The 14,996-nt window shown below is 46.8% G+C and overlaps 1 protein-coding gene and 1 pseudogene across 3 annotated transcripts in view; one reads left to right on the forward strand and one right to left on the reverse strand.

The window, feature by feature from the left end:
• The first annotated feature begins 471 nt into the window (after window positions 1–471).
• CUNH7orf50 (chromosome unknown C7orf50 homolog) overlaps window positions 472–14,996 on the forward strand; it is a 129,137-nt gene continuing 114,612 nt past the window's right edge. For 2 of the 3 annotated variants that reach the window (XM_032259876.1, XM_032259879.1), the window contains exon 1: window positions 472–647. The gene's annotated coding sequence lies outside the window, so the exon portion shown is untranslated. The remainder of the gene's footprint in view (window positions 648–14,996) is intronic. The other variant, XM_032259877.1, reaches the window with a different exon arrangement.
• Window positions 9,454–12,282, reverse strand: LOC116537616 (annotated as a pseudogene).

Here is a 14,996-nt window from a genome sequence, read left to right on the forward strand (position 1 = left end):
GTTTCACCATGTTGGCCAGGCTAGTCTCCAACGCCTGAGCTCAAGCGTTCCGCCCGCCTCAGCCTCCCAAAGTGCTGGGATAAAAGGCGTGAGCCACTGAGCCCGGCCACAGGTATTATTAAAATAGTATCCAGCCTGTATATTTACTTTTTAGCACCTATGCTGATTTTTTAATTCAGCACGAAGTTTGAGTCCTATTTGTGTTATTCGCAACAGCCGTAGCTCACCCATTTCGACTGCGAGTGGAGCTCCATGCCCTGGACCCTCGGAGGAGGCCCCACCCCGTGGGCGCCCTGCCGGCCGGGGCAGCTGCACCCCAGACCCTCCTGAGCGCTGCAGGGCCCGAACCCAGTCAGCTGCAAGTGTACGGGGCAGAGCTGGTTACCTGTTACCTTGGCAACCGGCTGCTATCCTAGCAACTCGAGGCCCCTAGAGATGGCGTCACTAGCCCGCGCCCAGGCCTGGCTCCGATACCCGTGCTGCCGACGTTTGCCATTAGCCGGCGGAGAGACGGACGCAGATTTCGCCCAATGGGAAGCTCCACCCTCTTGAAGGTAGGACTAACGCGTACCTGAGGCGCGGGTCCCTGCCGGAAGCCGTAGTCCGCGGCTCTGCTGGGCAAACGCAGGTGGGCAAGGTGGACGCAGGTAGGCGCGTGGGGTCCCGGCGGGGTGGCTGGCGGGTCAGGGCGCCAAGGAGACCCAAAGCCCCGGGGCGGGCTCCCGCGGGGCTCCGCCCCTTCCACGTGGGTGCGTGAAGGCCTGGCGCGTGCGACCTGGCGGCGGCTTTGGGGTCTGCAGTGCTGGGAAGGCCCGGCGGGGGCTCCGACGTCCGCAGCGCCTCTGGTTTAGCCCGGCGCGGGCAAGCGGAAGGGTCGCCGCTGGCTCCTAGTTCTAGGCCGTCAGCCCTCGCGGTGGCTCTGGTTTCATTGTCTTCCTTTGAAGACGCGAGTTAGAATTCATTGAGCCCTGACTGCACCCCGAGGCTTTCAGTTTTCACTTTCTCTTTTTTTTTTATTTTTTATTTTTGAGGCAGTGTCTCGTTGTGTCACCCAGGCTGTAGTGCAGTTGCGTGATTATAGCTCACTGCAGCCTCTACCTCCTGGGCCCATGTCGTCCTCCCGCCTCATCCTCCCGAGTAACTGGGACCACAGGCCCACGCCAACACGCCCGGATACTTTTTAAAAATGTTTTTTGTAGCAATGAGGTCTCACTATATTACCCAGGCTGATCTTAAATTCTTGGGCTCAAGCGATGGTTCCTCCCACCTCGGCATCCCAAAGTGCTGAGATTCCAGGCATGAGCCACCGCGGCCGGCCTCACTTTTCATCGTAAGCATGCTTTCCATTTCCTTCCTTCCATCATTCATTCATTGTTTAAAAAAAACAAAACAAAACATTCATAGGGTTCCTTTTGTGTGTCAGCACTGTTCAGGGCATTGGGCTGCAGCCGTAAACAAGTGGAGACAAGTCTGTGACCTAGTGAACTTACTTTCCGGAGGGGAGACACAGATGAACAGGGTGCACAGAGCAGGTGGTGATAAGTGCCATGGAGAAGATGAGAACGGGGGGTCGAGAGTGGAGAGGAGGAGGAGTGAGGCACCAGAACATTCCAGGTAGAGGAAACAGCAGGTGCAGATGTAAACAACAGGGAGCCCAGTGTGGCTGGGCCAGTTTAGGCACAGAGAGAGAAAGAGGAGGTGCGGCCCCAGAGATGTGGGGTGGGGCCAAGGCTGTCGTGGGGACCTTTCCAAGCTCCAAGAATCTTACTTTTCCTCCAGGTGGAAGGGGCGTCAGTTTGGGAAGTTTTCAAGTGAAGGTGACACACAACCTGATTGAGGAGTTTAGAAGCCATTGTGAGAGGTGGTGGCTTGGACCGGGATACCCGGATGATTGTAAGGGAGTCACATTTTGGGTGTATTTCAGTGGTAAACCAATGGGAGCTGGTGGTGGGTTGGCTGAGTGTGTGAGAAAGAGAGGAGTTGTGGATGCACAAAGGTTTTCAGCTTGAGTTGCAATGTGAACTTCATCAGATAGATGTTTATGGAAAGAATGAACACTAGGAAGATCAGGTTTGTGAAGGATGATCAGGAGTTTTGATTATGAATTCTTAAGCTTGCGATGATCTGTGTGTAGATGGTATATATACGATACATATAGTTATATATACAGTTTATATACACACACACACATATATATATAAATTTTGAGGTGGAGTCTGGTTCTGTTGCCCAGGCTGGAGTGCAGTGGCGCTATCTCAGCTCACTGCAACCTCCGTCAAGTGATTCACTTGCCTCAGCCTCCCAAGTAGCTGGGATTACAGGCAGGCGCCAGCACGCCTGGCTAATTTTTGTATTTTTAGTAGTGACAGCGTTTTGCCATGTTGGCCAGGCTGGTGTGGAACTCCTGAACTCAAGTGATCCCCCTGCCTCGGCTTCCCAGAGTGCTGCAATTACAGGTGTGAGACACCATGCCCGACCATACACACTGTACACACACACACACACACACACACGTATATATATGCATACACACGTGTAATATGTGTATAAACAGCATGTGGCCGGGTGCAGTGGCTCACACCTGTAGTCCTAGCACTTTGGGAGGCCGAGGCGGGGGGATCACTTGAGGTCAGGAGTTCAATATATACATGTATATATGTGTATATGTACATGTATATTACCATGTATGTATATAATCATACAAAGACACAGTTGAGTTGGCAGTGTAGTTCAAGGAGAGGGTTAAGAAGAGACCTGTAAATGAGGAAACAAAGTCATCAGCGGCTAGTTGGTATTTAAAGCCACATGACCAAGTGGGATCACTGAGGGAGTGAAGAGGCTGGGCACTAAGCCTGGGTCCTTCAGTGTTCAAGGCAGGGCGATTAAAAGGTCAGAGCAAAAGCAGGAGTTGTGCTGTCTGTGCTGGATGCCAAGTGAAAAACGCCTGTCAAGAGAGAAGGAAGAGGCTGGGTGCACTGGCTCACGCCTATAATCCCAGCACTTTCAGAAGCCGAGACAGGTGGATCACCTGAGGTCAGTGGTTTGAGACCAGCTTGGCCAAAATGGTGAAACCCCGTCTCTACTAAAAATATAAAAATAAGCCAGGTGTGGTGGCGCATGCCTGTAATCCCAGCTACTTGGGAGGCTGAGGCAGGAGGACTGCTTGAGACCAGGAGGTGGAGGTTGCAGTGAGCTGAGATTTTGCCACTGCACTCCAGCCTGGCCAACAGAGCGAGACTCTGTCTCAAAAAAACAGAGAAGGCCGGATCAACAGTCCGACACTGTTAGATCAAATAAGTTGCATACTGGGGGTCGGCAATGGGATTTAGCCACATGGGTGTCATTGTGGTAGGGTGGTTGGGGCAAAAGCCTGATGGGATAGGGGAGGAAAGAAGTCAGAGCCACGACAGGTAGGTGATTATTTATTTATTTATTTATTTAGAGACACAGCCTCACTCTGTTGCCCAGGCTGGAGTGCAGTGGCATGATCTTGGCTAACTGTAACCACCTCCCCGGGTCAAGTGATTCTCCTGCGTCAGACTCCCGAGTAGCTGAGACTACAGGCAGGTGCCACCACACCTGACTAATTTTTGTATTTTTGGTAGAGATAGAGTTTTGCCATGTTGTTAGGTCTGGTCTCAAACTCCTGACCTCAAGTGATCTGCCCTCCTTGGCCTCCCAAAGTGCTAGGATTATAGGCGTGAGCCACTGTGCCCGGCCTGTTTATTTATTATTTTTGTAGAGACAGAGTCTTGTGTTGTTATGGCTGGTCTCAAACTCCTGGGCTCAAGTGATCCTCCTGTCTCGGCCTCCCAAAGTGCTGGGATTACAGGCATGAGCCCTTGACCCTTGCCAGGGTAAACAACTCGTGAGACTTTTCTGCAGAAGGGAGCTGAGAAGTGGGGTGTACATTGAAGGGCACGTGGAGCCAAGAGAGTTTAAGATGTGGGAGGTTGCAGTTGCCTCAGCAGAATGCAGGAGCTAAGGAGGCCAGATACGGAGAGTTGCTCAGAGCGATACCCTTAAGCAGGTGAGGGCAAGGAGACCTTGCGCAGGAGTCAGCGTTCACCTCGCTGGGAGCACACGCCTGCTGGCCAATGGGTAGGCGTAGCGGGAGCTACAGCGGGAAGTTCCCTCTGATTGTATTTGTGTTCTCAGTGACCAGGAACTAAGGTCATCCGATGAGAACAGAGAAACGGGAGACATGGGAGGTTTGAGGTAGGAGAGGTGAAAGAATGAGTCATCCTGGGAAAGGGCTGGAGTAGGGACGTGTAGCAGAATTGCTGGGCAGCACTGAAATCCACGTGAGGTTAGTGGGTGGTTATTTATTTATTTTTTTTTGAGGCAGGGTCTTGCTCTGTTGCCCAGGCTGGTCTTGAACTGCTGGACTCAAGTGACCCTCCCATCTTGGCCTCCTGAGTAGCTGGAACTACAAGGGCTTTCTACCATGCCTGGCTAATTTTTGAATTTTTGTAGAGATGGCATCTTGCCATGTTGTCCTGGCTGGTTTCAAAATCCTGGGCTCAAGTGATCCTCCCACCTTGACCTCCCAAGTTGCTGGGATTACAAGTGCCACCATGCCTGGCCCGTATTTTTAAATAGTATCCTTAGGCTGGGCGTGTTGGTTTATGCCTGTAATTCCAGGACTTTGGGAGGCCAAGGTGGGCGGATCACCTGAGGTCAGGAGTTTGAGACCAGCCTGGCCAACATGGTGAAACCCTAATAAAAATTCAAAAAATTAACCAGGCATGGTGGCGCATGCCTGTAGTCCCAGATACTCAGGAGGCTGAGATGATAGGATCACTTTAACCCAGGAGGTAGGGGTTGCAGTGAGCCGAGATTGTACTACTGCACTCCAGCCTGGGCAACAGAGCGAGACTCTTATCTCTAAAAACATAAAATAAATAAATAAATAAATAAGTAGTATGGTTATAGTGAGATTTTTTTTGCTTGTTTACCACTTTGAGGCATAATCTATTGGTATCCTACTCTGATAGATGTGCTTCAGTTTCCTCATCTGTGCACCTACCTCACTGGTCACTAGAATTAAATGGGCTAATATATGTGATCTCTTAGCATAGGACCTGGCTGGTTGTAAGTTTTCAGTGCACACAGATTTTAGTAGTGAGTGTTACCGTGAGTGGCTCCCTCCAAATCTTCTTCCTTTTTATAGAAATTTATCTGAATCACTAGATTTTATTTGCAGAAAGGCCTATAAGGAAAAATAATGTTGATGAAGGGTCTTGGTGCTTTCCGACAGAGTGATGTCAAGCCCCGCATGTGCTGCTGATACCGCAGGCGAGTGCAGTCATGGCTGGGAACCACGCTGTACTGCCTTTTTTTTTTTTTTTTTTTTTAAATTGGAGACAGCATCTCACTCTGTCGTCCAGACTGGAATGCAGTGGTGTAATCTTGACTCACTGTAACTTCTGCCTCCTGGGTTCAAGTGATTCTCTTGCCTCAGCCTCCCCTGTAGCTGGGATTACAGGCACTCGCCTACCTGCCTAGCTGATTTTTGTATTTTCAGTAGAGACGGGGTTTCACCATTTTGGTCAGGTGGTCTCAAACTCCTGACCTCAGGTGATCCACCTGCCTCAACCTCCCAGAGTGCTAGCATTACAGGCATGAGCCATTGAGCCCAGTCTTGCGTTTTTTTGTTTTTTTTTTTTTCCAGAGACAGGTTCTCTCCCTCTGTCACCCAGGCTGGGGTATAGTGGCATGATCATGGTTTACTGCACCCTTGAACTCTGGGGCTCAAGTGATTCTCCTGTCTCAGCCTCCCAAGTAGCTGGGATTTCAGGCACGCCACCATGTCCAGCTAATTTTTAAAAAAATGTATTTTGGGTCCATGTGTGGTGGCTCACGCCTGTAATCCCAACAGTTTGGGAGGCCAAGGTGGGAGGATCGCTTGATCCCAGGAGTTTGAGACCTGTCTGGGCAACATGGCAAAACTGCATTTTTACAAAAAATACAAAAATTAGGTGGGCATGGTGGCATACACCTGTAGTCCCAGCTACTCCACAGGCTGAATTGGTAGGATTGCTTGAGCCTGGGCGGTTGAGGCTGCAGTGAGACGTGATTGTGCCACCGCAATCCAGCCAAAATTTTTTTGTAGTGACAGGGCTTCACTATGTCACCAGGCTGGGCATACTGCTTGATTTTTTGTAGAAAAAATGCACAAATGTGGTTCTCACAACAAACATTATAGCAAATGATCTTTCTCCCATTTATTTATTTATTGTTATTGTAAAGTAGCACTTGGGTGTTACATTTTTTAATTTATGGTAAATAAGTTGAGAGGGATTATAGGTTTTTCCCAGTATATGGAGGGGTTGTGCAACCATTACCACAATGCAATTTTAAAACTTTTCCTTCTCCCAAAAGAAGCCCTGTTCCCCTTAGCAGTCATCATTCTCGCCTCGGTTTGCCCTGTCCTGAAAAAACCTCTCATCTCCTTCCAGTCTTTATAACCTACTTAACCTGAGCATTTCACAGGAATGGAATTATGCAGTGGGCAGTCCAGGGTGCCTGGCTTCTCTTACCTGGCGGTGTTTTCTAGGTTCATCTGTATTGTGGCGTGGGTCCGTCTGTCATTTCCTTTTATGGCTGAATAGTGTCCCCCGCACGAATACGTCACATTTTGTTTACCCCCTTCATTCGTTGATGGACAGACACTGGGGTTGTTTCCACTGCTTGGATTTTAGGCACAACACTGCCATGATCATCACTGTACACATTTTTCTGTAGCTGTGTTCATTTCTCTTTGATTGGCATTTCCTAAACGGCTCATGATGGTGAGCCGCGTTCCGTGTGCTTACTGGCCCTTCGTGTATCTTCTTTGGAGAGATGGCTATTCAGATGCTTTCCCCATGTAAAAACTGGGTTATTTGTCTCTTATTATTGAGTTGTTAGAGGTCTTTATATATTCCGGTTACTAGTCTTGTCAGATACGTGATTTGCAGGAATTTTTTTCCAATATTATGGGTGGTCTTTTTTTTTTTTTTTTTTTACAATATTTCTGTCTTTGTTATGGTATAGGGTAGTGTTTTATACATTAGCTAATTTTAGAGTAAAAACATTTATGTAGAGAAACCGCTGCACAGATAGCTCCAACTTAAATTAGAAAATATTTTCTCTGTAAAAAATAGTAAAAATTATAACATTTACCTAGTAAGTTCATTTAAACCAAATAGTAGCTAAATACATTATACATTTATAAATACAGGTTGAATTCTGGGATCCAGGAAGTCTTTAGTTTCATTTATTGAAATGGCCATTATTTTAAGTTATGTGAAGTGAAATTTCTTTCTTTTTTTTTTTTTTGAGACCAAGTTTCACTCTTGCTGCCCAGGCTGGAGTGCAATGATGCAATCTTGGCTCACTGCAACCTCCGCCTCCCGGTTCAAGTGATTCTCCTGTCTCAAGCCTCCCAAGTAGCTGGGATTAGAGGCTTGCGCCACCACACCCAGCTAATTTTGTATTTTTAGTAGAGACAGGGTTTCTCCATGTTAGTCAGGCTGGTCTCAAACTCCTGACCTCAGGTGATCTGCTCGCCTCAGCCTCCCAAAGTGCTAGGATTACAGGCATGAGTCACCACACCTGGCTGTGAAGTGATATTTCTATTAATATTCCCTCTTAATTTATGCCTGATTATTTTTCTTTATGCTAAATCCATAATCCACAACTGTTCTTTTCTAAAGGATGGGTACCATATCCTTTTTATCTGCTTGATAAGGTACCCATGTCTATCCAAATAAATGGTTCAGCTGTTATTACAGCATGCCCAGAATTTGGGCAAAACCAGAATCTAATAAATTACGCTGTCACCTCATATCCATGGCTTGATGGGAAGCCACGAGGAACAAGGGTGAAGTGATAAAACTGGCAAGTGGGTCAAGGAATAAAAGCCACGAGAATTCTGAGACCAGAGGGCAAGACAGATGTAGTCAGGATTTAAGGACTGAGCTGAAGTTCAAACAGAAAAAGAATGTTGCCTTAAGGATCAGGAGCTGAGCTGACTGTCAGCCCCTAGTACACAGTGAGCAAATGAGGGGCGGTTAGAGAGAAAGACTGGATTCAGCAGGAGAAACCAGGACCTAGAAAGATTCTAGGTGTTCACGGTAATTATGTGAAAACAAGACAGACCATGTGACTTTAAATTTCCTAGCATATAGTATGTTCCAGGATTCCCAGTGCAGAATCTCTGGAAATGAAGGCAGGAAGATAACACCACTCTAAGTTCCTGTGCTGTGTGGAATGTTTCCCAGAGGAAGAGTATCTGAGGTATCAGGCAGAGTTATGCGGCCAGGGCTACTTGAGTTCTTCAGTTCCTTCAAAACGACTTCACCACGTACGATTTGTCTTCAAAGGAAGCCTCCAGGCAGCTAAAACAAACTTGCATCAGAGATTGAGTTTAACAAACAGATCCTGTGCTGTGTGGCTTTAGGAACTGGAGCACTGACTATTTAAAACTCCCAGCTTGCGGGCTCCAAGTTAACCTCTAGAAACATTAGTGATCTGTGAGTTTTCACCATTAAAACAACGCTTTAGCATGCAAATTTTTCTCTTTGCTCTCCATTTATGAATTTGTTACCTTTTTGCATTTGATTTTTTCAGTGTATTTTTTTTTACATACTCTTCAGCAGTGCAAATCTGTCTCCTCCTCCCTAAATAATGTTGGTAAACAGTGTTAATCTTCCAATAGGAAGAAGTGGAGTACATTATCATGTAAGCACCATTTATCCAGCCTTCTTACAAAGAAAGCTATGAGACACCTTATACATTTGAAATTCCTTAAAGACTGTGTCTTTGTATTAAAATGTACTTTTATATCTACTATCTGTGAAGAATTCACTGAGGCATGAATCACCTTATTATGAGAAGCTAAAAACGTATCAAAATGCACAGAAGTATAGGTAATCTATATCAAACATACTACATCTTCCAATTCTAGAGCATACACCATCTTAAACTGTATTGCAGCCCAGCTGAGTTCAAAATCTTGTTTCAAAATGTTGCTTGGTATTAAGTCTCAGTAGGCAAATAATAGGACCACACAGGAAACTGAGAAACTGTTCGGCAGTTACATTCCCTTAAGTATTTACTTTAGGGAAGGACACTTTTGAGTATAAAGACTGGTGAACTCACAAAGTATAGGCAGATACATGCTTGATTGTATCTGCCTAATCTGTAGATAATGTCTTTGAATAAAAATGTAATGAATTCATACACCTTTCAAAAAGAAAGACTGATGAAGAAGTCACAATACAGTTACAAATGATAATGACCAGATGAAATAATTTAGATGAAGCTTGCCTATGTCTGAAGGAGATAGAGACTCAGCAAGTGGTCAGAAGGAAGCACAATGTGCTTTTACCTTTGCATGAAAAATCATGTTCAGTTCTATATTGCCAAATATAATTCTCCTTTTTTGTGTACATCTTCGATTTCTAGTTATTGACTGATTGCTTTACTGAAACTCTGCTTCTGGCCTTTGTTTTGGGATCTGCCTCCTGATCGCTGGCCTCTCAGGCCTCTGTTTCCTTCCCGCCGTCCTCTGAATCTTCTGTTTCCATCCCGCTGTCCCATGAAGCCATGACTGCCTTCCTGCTGACCCCTGAAGCCTCCCTATCCTTCCCGTGGTCCTTCTAGCTCTGGCTGCTCTGTGGCCACGGAGAGCTGCCAGTGTCGTGAATCATGCCATTTCTTCTGTATTTCTGTTACTGATGCGGTGGGTATATCAGAGCACACACTCAGCTTTCCTTTGAGAAAGACCATTCCCTTCACTTTGAAACCAGTCTCCTCACCTAGCTGCTCTTTACGTTCTTTTTAAGCCTAACTAATATTTGGCATTTCAGCTGACCACTGCAAGATCATGGTCACAAAACCCACATTTGAGTTGATCAAGGAGCGCTGGTCTGTGGACATAGCACCTGAATTACTGGGAAAGTGCTGCTGCCAGAGCTTCCACAGCTCCCTTCTCTTCTATCAGCTTCTCAGCTGGTTGCTTGAAGTAATTGATGGCAGTAGGAGGCATGGCATCCAAAAGCCTGATGGCATCTATGCTGGAGGCTTTTGTTACTTCTGTTGCAGAAGGAACACCTATTTGTTTGAACTTAATTCCCGATTTTTGTTCCACTTGTACTGATTGATATTCTTCTTATGCTCATAAAAGCAGGTGCACACCCCCATCCTTCCAGCTCTGCCTGCCCTCCTGGATGGATGAATGTAGGACTCCACATCCTGTGGTGGGGAGCTTTGTGTAACCAAATCAACCTCAGGGATGTCTAACCCACATACAGCAGCATTGGTTGCCACCAAAACTGCCATTTCTAAGACTTTTCAGGGTGATTTCCCTTTGCTCCTATACAATGTCTCCATGCAATGACTTGGCATCCTGCTTTATAGACGAATTCTGGGACAGCTCCTGGGCTTCTTTCTTGATCTTACAAAAGATGATAGTGCGCCCTTGATGACCACTGTATATTCAGATGACATCCCCAATGATTGCTGCCCTCTGAGTCCAGTGGCACTTCATAGCCAGAGGGTCCACAGTTATTGCCGTCTTCTGAGTCTTTTTACCAATCAGGTCCCCCTGTTCATATGTAGATTTCATGTATTTCTTGGCAACATTAAATAACCAATGAGGGCAAGTTGCAGAAAAAAGCAATGTTTGGGGATTGCCTTCAGAATCTTTCTCGTAGGCCACACTTAAAATCTCTTCCACTGGTCGGGCGCGGTGGCTCAAGCTGTAATCCCAGCACTTTGGGAGGCCGAGGCGGGTGGATCGCGAGGTCAAGAGATCGAGACCATCCTGGTCAACATGGTGAAACCCCGTCTCTACTAAAAATACAAAAAATTAGCTAGGCATGGTGGTGCGTGCCTGTAATCCCAGCTACTCAGGAGGCTGAGGCAGGAGAATTGCCTGAACCCAGGAGGTGGAGGTTGCGGTGAGCCGAGATCGCGCCATTGCACTCCAGCCTGGGTAACATGAGTGAAACTCCGTCTCAAAAAAAAAAAAAAAACCTCTTCCACTTGAGCAGCAAATCCCATATCCAGCGTCTGGTCAACCTCATCCAGGACAACATCCTTCAGTTTGATGAGATCTAGTTTCCGTTCTGTATTTGGTCTTTGATATGACCTGGCGTGCCAACCAGGATATCAATCCCATTCCTCATGCCTTCAAATTGACCTCCGTAGGGAGTTTCACTATAAAAACAAGACACTGATGCTTTTTTGCGATGTCACTGAAGTCTTTGCTTGCTTGATTTGTCAGCTCTCTCGTAGGTGCAAGAACCAGCCCCTGAGGGAGACGCCTCTCTTCTTGCCCTGCAGTTCCCCATGAAGTTTCTCAGTCAAAGGGATGGTGAAGGAAAATGTCTCCCCAGTTCCTGTCTGCGCCCGTGCAATTAAGTCCTTCCCGCTGTAAACATGACAGAATGTCTTTGCTTGTACAGGAAGTAGGAAGGTCACTCCTGGGCCTTTGAGAAGCTTACTAGTTTCTTCAGATATGGGAAAATTGGAGAAATCGCCTTCGGAAATACCACGGGTATTTCCTGCTCTATTTCACTGTTACTTTCTTCACTGGCAGCTTCACTGGGGTTACAGTGAGGTTCAGAATGAGGAAATCCATTCTCCAGTTTGGATTTCTCTCTAGTTTTTCCATTCAGTTCCTTTTATTTCTTTATCTTCTTGGGCTTAGGAGCATCAATTTATTCCTCAGAAGGCTCCTCATTTTTTAATCACTTGTTTGGTTTTAGAAGAAACCACTTTCTTTTCAATGGGCTCCTTTTTATTTCTCTCAAACTCTTGGTTTTAGGAGAAATGTCATCTTCAGATGGCTCCTTTCTTTTTTGCCTCTTTGGATTTAGGAGAATTCATGTCAACTTCAGAAGGCTCTGCTCTCTTTTTAACTTGTTTAGCTTTGGGGGAGATAGTTTCTTCCTCTTCTGCTGTCTCTTCAGTCCTACTAGATTTTGGCTCCTCTTTTTTCTCTTTCTTCTCGGCTTGCTTTCACAGCGTCTCCACTTTTTTCATTGCGGTGTCTGGTTCCAAACCAGTGTCAGTACGGAGTTTTCCTGACATCTTCAGTGCAGGTTACCCAGGCCAACTGGTCTTCTCAACTGTGTGGAGAGGAACTTTATTTCTTTTATTTAGACAGGATCCCACTCTGTTGCCCAGGCTGGGATGCAGTGGCATGATCATGGCTTTATTATAACCTGGACTTACTGAGCTCAGGTCATCCTCCCACTTCAGCCTCACAGGTAGCTGGCACTACATGTGTATCACCATGCCTGGCTGTTTTTTGTATTTTTTTGTAGAGACGGAGTCTCACTATGTTGCCCAGGCTGATCTTGAACTCCTGGGTTCAAGCAGTCCTCATACCTCATACTCCCAAACTGTTGGGATTACAGGCATGAGCCACCGCGCACGGCGTGGGTTTTCTTTCTGCTTCATTTTTTGTAGAGATGTGGTCTCGCTATGTGGCCAGGACTGGTGTGGAACTCCTGGCCTCAAACGCTCCTCCTGCTTTGGCCTTCCAAAGTGCTGGGATTACAGGCATGAGCCACTGCACCTGGCCTGTTTACGTTCTTGCTGGCATCCTTTGCAGCACAAAAGTTGTTTTGGTTTTTTTTGAGACGGAGTCTTGCTCTGTCACCCAGGCTGGAGTGCAGTGGCATGATCTCAGCTTAATGCAACTTCTGCCTCCCAGGTTCAAGCAGTTCTCTTGCCTCAGCCTCCCAAGTAGTTGGGATTACAAGTACGTGCCACCACACCCAGCTAATTTTTTGTGTTTTTATTGGAGACGGTTTCACTGTGTTAGCCAGGATGGTCTCAATCTCCTGACCTCATGATCCTCCCACCTCAGCCTCCCAAAGGAGGGTGTGAGCCTCCACACCCAGCCTGCAGCACAAAAACTTTTTATTTTGTTGTAGTCCAATTGATTATCTCTTTTTTCCTCTGTCTTTTGCTGCTTATTTTTAGTGCCATATACGAGGCCATTGCCTAATCCAAGGTCATGAAGATTGACTCCTATTTTTTCTTCTAGTAATATTATAGTTTTAGCTCTTCCATTTAGAACTCTGATTTATTTTGAGTTAATTTTGTGTATAGTGTGAGGTAGGGCTTTGAATCCGTTCTTTTGTATGTTGGTAGCCAGTTGTCCTAGCACCATTTGTCTTTCCCACTGAATTGTCATGATAGCCTTGTTGAAAATCAGTTGACAGTAAATGAAAGTAAATGTCATTTTCCATGACAAACATTCATTATCTCAAAGATATGAGTCACTTTCCCTTGGAAGTCTTAAAAGAAACCTTTCCATAATATAGAAAAGTCTTTTATCCCTTTTTAGCAAATAGACATAGTGATTAAGTTTTTAAGTGATAACTTACAGAATGAAAATAGATTTGACTTAACTTTTATAGTAATGGGTATGTAAATATTTGCTGAACTTTTCTTCTTTCTCTCACAAAGTAATTGGCTGGCATGGTCTTTTGTCTTTTCCGAGCCCCTGTGTCAACAGTCTCTCATTCTTCCAAGATTTCTTATTATATAGCTAATTGAAATCTGTGGCCTCTGGCTTCTGATGTTTTTTAAAGATAAGGCTCAATTAAAGAATAAGAGGCTTGGAGTTTTCTGATTCCACAACAGTAATATTCTTTCAGTGTGTTGTTACCAGTGGCAGCCCTGGGTAGGATGGAGGGAGCCCTTGTGCAGGCTGTGCCCTTTGCTTTTCGACTTTCTCCTTGGTTTCTGGCCTCACCTGGCATTCCAGGCCCTCCTGGCCCTCCGCTGACTCTTTCTCACAGTGAGTGGTGTTTAGACCCACATCTGGGCTCTAGGTGGGCTTAGTGCTGCCAAGCTCTTTCCATAATGATCATCCTTTTAAAACTGCTGCTCTGTCATAACCTTTCTTGCTTTACTCTTATTCTTCTTTTTTTAAACACAAAGTCTCACTCTTTTGCCCAGGCTGGAGTGCAGTGGTGCAGTCATGGCTCACTGCAGCCTCAACTCCTGGGCTCAAGCAATCCTCCCACCTCCACCTCCTGAGTAGCTGGGACTACAGGTGTGCATCGCCGTGCATGGCCAATTTTTAAAAAATATTTTGTAGACATGGAGTCTCGCTATGTTGCCAGGCTAGTCTCAAACTCCTGTGCTCAAGCGATCTGCCCACCTCAGCCTTCCAGAATGCTGGGATGACAGGCGTGAGCCACCGTGCCTGGACTATTTTAATTTTGAGGTGGGATTTGGCTTTCTTGGTGGTTCTTTGTGGGTGTATGTCTGGGCTGGAGGCTATGTGGGGAAGCAGCATGTGTGCTGGGTGCACTGGCTGTTGAGCTTCTGTCTCCCTGCTTCACAGCGCCTCTGTGCTCAGCTCTGAGGCCCACACAGTCTCAGGCTCTGCAGGACACTTTTCTGTTCTCAGATCCTTTTAAGGCTCCACCCAGTAGGGGTGGCAGGGGAGACTGGGAGCTGGAGGGTGGGGAGAAGTGTAGGGAGAGTGTGGGTGAGGGGGTGGGGACAGGGGCCTGGGGTCGGGCGGGGGGCTTCTCCCCTCTCCTGTTGTCCTGCCACCATTGCCTGCAGGAGGCTTCGCCGCAGCAGCAGGTGTGGGCCGGGTTTCTGCTTCTCCCTCCCAGAAGCAGCCTGGTCAGTCTCTGCCCGCACCACACCCCAGGTTCTTCCTTAGCATCCCTCCATCAGGGGCCAGCTCCTCCAACAGGCTCCCAGGGCTGGTGACCTCAGCTGCCTCTCTTGGTTCCCTCATCACACAGTCCCACAAAGGACCCTGGTTCCGCCGTGCCTGGACTTCTCTGTTGCTGTGCGTGGTGTTCTAGATACTGCTGTTCTGTGGAAAGGAGACCTAACCAGATGCCCTCAAATGCCGCATCCACCCTCATATGTGGCCTGCTTCATGCTCCTTGCACTCTCAGAGGAGATCCTGGACTCACAGTGGTCCTTGAGCCCCTCTACCTGTGGCGGCCAGGTGTCCTGTG

This window comes from Sapajus apella, unplaced genomic scaffold (assembly GCF_009761245.1).
Source record: "Sapajus apella isolate SASKATOON/1434 unplaced genomic scaffold, GSC_monkey_1.0 scaffold112, whole genome shotgun sequence".
NCBI classification, from domain to species: domain Eukaryota; kingdom Metazoa; phylum Chordata; class Mammalia; order Primates; family Cebidae; genus Sapajus; species Sapajus apella.